This window comes from Brassica napus, chromosome C4 (genome assembly GCF_020379485.1).
Source record: "Brassica napus cultivar Da-Ae chromosome C4, Da-Ae, whole genome shotgun sequence".
Classification (NCBI taxonomy): domain Eukaryota; kingdom Viridiplantae; phylum Streptophyta; class Magnoliopsida; order Brassicales; family Brassicaceae; genus Brassica; species Brassica napus.
This window is the reverse complement of record NC_063447.1, coordinates 45,373,437-45,376,563: the sequence shown is the minus strand read 5'-3', so window position 1 is coordinate 45,376,563 and position 3,127 is coordinate 45,373,437. Positions and strand designations below refer to the sequence as shown.

Here is a 3,127-nt window from a genome sequence, read left to right as displayed (position 1 = left end):
TCTTCAAGAATGTTCCATCGACAACAACCAGTAGCACCCCTTTGAATTTGAATTTCTAAAAATAGGATATTTTTCTCTGGGATGAAAGTGAATATTCTCAAATCGATTTGTCGCTTTTTTTTGTTCCTTTTTCGTTTTTTTTTTTAAATCGATTTTTAAAAAAAATATAAAAGTGAATATTCTCAAATATTTTGTTTCCATATTTTTAGGAACTGATTTCTTATCCGTAGAATACAACTAATATGTATAAATCAGTTTCTACAGTTTTTTAGAATTATAGTAATGTTTAGAATTTGATTTCTACATGTTTTAGATTTATAGTAAATCTGTAGAAGTCGGTTTCTACATGTTTTAGAATTAGATTAATGTGTAGATTTTGATTTCTAAGAATTTTAGAATGGTAGGTTAAGCGCGGAATGTGTATTCTACATATTTGTAGAATACTCCTATTTACGTAGATCACGTATTCTAAACATTGTAGATTCAATGAAAAAAGTAGATTTCGTTTTCTACTTCGTAGAATGTCATTTCTACTTCATAGAATGTCATTTCTACTTTTTTTAGAACATAATCTGAAATTTATAATTTTAACTTTTTTATAACTGGAAAATATACCATTAAGTTCATATAGGTATTTTAACAAATGTTACTATTTTTCCAAATTTTTTTTGTTTGTAAAACTATTTATTAAAATTATTTTCATAAATATTAAAGGGTATTATAGGAAAATATGACACAAAATATAGATTAGTCTAAAGGGACATAGTTACTATTTTTTTGCTCTAAAAAAACAGTTTTCCCTAAATTCTATAGAAATCTTGACTAAACGTTTGTTAGTTTTTTTTTTTTTTTTTGAACACTGAATATTATAGAGAATAACCCAACCAAGCAAACTAGTTGGTGGGGGCAGAGTACAGAGATGATTTCGCAAGGGCATCAGCCACCGAATTCAAGTTTCTGGAAATGAAAACAAAGGAGATACATTCAAAGGACAGAGATAGATGCTCGATGTCCCGAGTGATTCCGTGGAGATCCGCCGGGTGTTGTTTCGAGGAGATAATAGCAACAAGTGCTTGACAATCTGATTTAATACAGATTCTGGTATAGCCCGCATCGAGGGCGTTGAGGAGAGATGTTCTGACTGCGAGAGCTTCAGCCATCAGAGGCGATGAAGTGTGGTTGAAGATACTCGTTCCCTGCTTCAGCCATGCATCACGGTGGTCCTTGAGGTCACAACTTTAAGCAAACATCAAACAACAGTTATGAATAAACGGTGGGAGCTCAGCACCAGTGCACCAATATTTTAATTCTTCCCAGTGCTGCTCTTCCACGTCTGGAGAAGGACGGCATGAGTAGACTATTGCTTTCCTATGCCAAGAGTGAGAAGTTCCAACAACCAGAAGTCTATCTCCCATAGATTTAAACGCAGTCCCCCAACCAAAGGTAGTGTTTGCGCTCACAGGGACAACACCAAGTTTCTTCCAAATATTTGTGTTTATATCATATACGCGAAGCTCGTTCAAAGATGTCTCCAACATGTATAGATTGTCATCAACCACAGCTATAAGAGGCGGAGATTGGGAAGGAATAATGAATGTCATGTCCTTTAACATGTCAGGTATCAACTCCCAAGAATTTGTGGTCTCATCATAACTTTCTCCACAAGTGAGGTGTTTATCATTCTCATCTCGGCCACCGAGGACATAAAATTTTCCACGCAAGAAACATCCTGAGCTGAACTTCCTTGCTTTATGCATTCCATTAATCATAGTCTAAATTTTTGTATCAGCATTATACTTTTCTACGGTTCGAACAACTATAGGGTTCCCATTGTCATCCTTTTGAATGCCTCCTGCAAAAAATGCGGTTTTTCCATGGCTAGCAGAACCGTACATGACCCTCGGTGTGATCATTGAAGGACCTTTGAACCACTTATGATTCTCTAGCTCGTAGCGAAACACCACAATTCCCTCTATTTCTCTTCCAATGACAATTAATTGAGTACCCACACTAATTGTTTCCTTATCGCTGTGGAAAAAGCAATAGTCAGAAGAAGGAACTTTAGGAAGTTTCTGAAAGGTTTTAAAATTTATCAAACATTTCCCAATTTGATTCAGCCCCTGAATGCAAAATCACGTAGGGTTTCACAAGGCCTTTTTCTTGTCTCACCCTGAAAATTTCACCACTTTTTAACAACTTCAATAATTTCTTGTTAAGAAACCGCAGTTTCCAGTATTCGAAGCATGGAAGACGAGCAAAGATCTCGACCTCAAGCTCGTACAAAAGCTTATGATGAACATAACATCCATCATGAGATTTTAAACCTGCAAGATTCTGAAATGTTTTTGTAATTTCTCCTTTTTCTTCGTCATCAGAATCATAACAAGGTTTCACATTCAGGTCAGGTATGTTGGGTTTAATGCCAACAATTGAAATCTTCCTTCGTTTAGATTGGCTCAAGCTAGCTCCAATCTTAGGAGTCTGATCATCACTTAGCATTAGCATATCTGGATTTATTTTAGCCATCTCTTTTGAGTAACATCAATCAGTTTCAAGATTCTGAATTCCAAAATAGTTTTTTTATGTAAACTGGAAAATCAAAGAGACTCAAAATTGCATTAACTAAATTGAACTCAATCTTCTTTAAAAAAATAATTAGTTAATGCTTATGTAAACTTCTGATATATTCAGAAATTGATACTTCAAGAGAGTAAAAAAATTATATCATTACTTTAAACAATAGTGTGAGCCGGTATCAGCAAACAAAACAATAAATGTAATCTGAAAATTTTTAACACGATGAAAATGGAAAATCACTCTTCTAAAAGCATATAATTACTGGCTTTTTATGATTACAATTTTTACTATTTGAAGAACTTAGAAAATATGAAAATGGGAATATGTATTATTTAACTTAAGTTGATCGATATAATTTGAAAATAAAGCATATTATGACAATGATAGATATATTTTATGATGGTGATACAGTATAAAAATCTGAGTATGTATTAATGTAATTAGAGATTAGGATTATTATATAATTGGCATGTGTACCTTAAAATCTTATATAAAATGCTTTATTGAACTCACACTTGAGTCCCAATTATATATAGTTAATTGAAAAGAT

General features: G+C 33.2%; 1 pseudogene; it reads right to left on the bottom strand.

Annotated features, from left to right (window-relative positions):
• Nucleotides 1-771: 771 nt before the first annotated feature.
• LOC106395901 lies at nt 772-2,505 on the bottom strand (annotated as a pseudogene).
• Nucleotides 2,506-3,127: the final 622 nt, after the last annotated feature.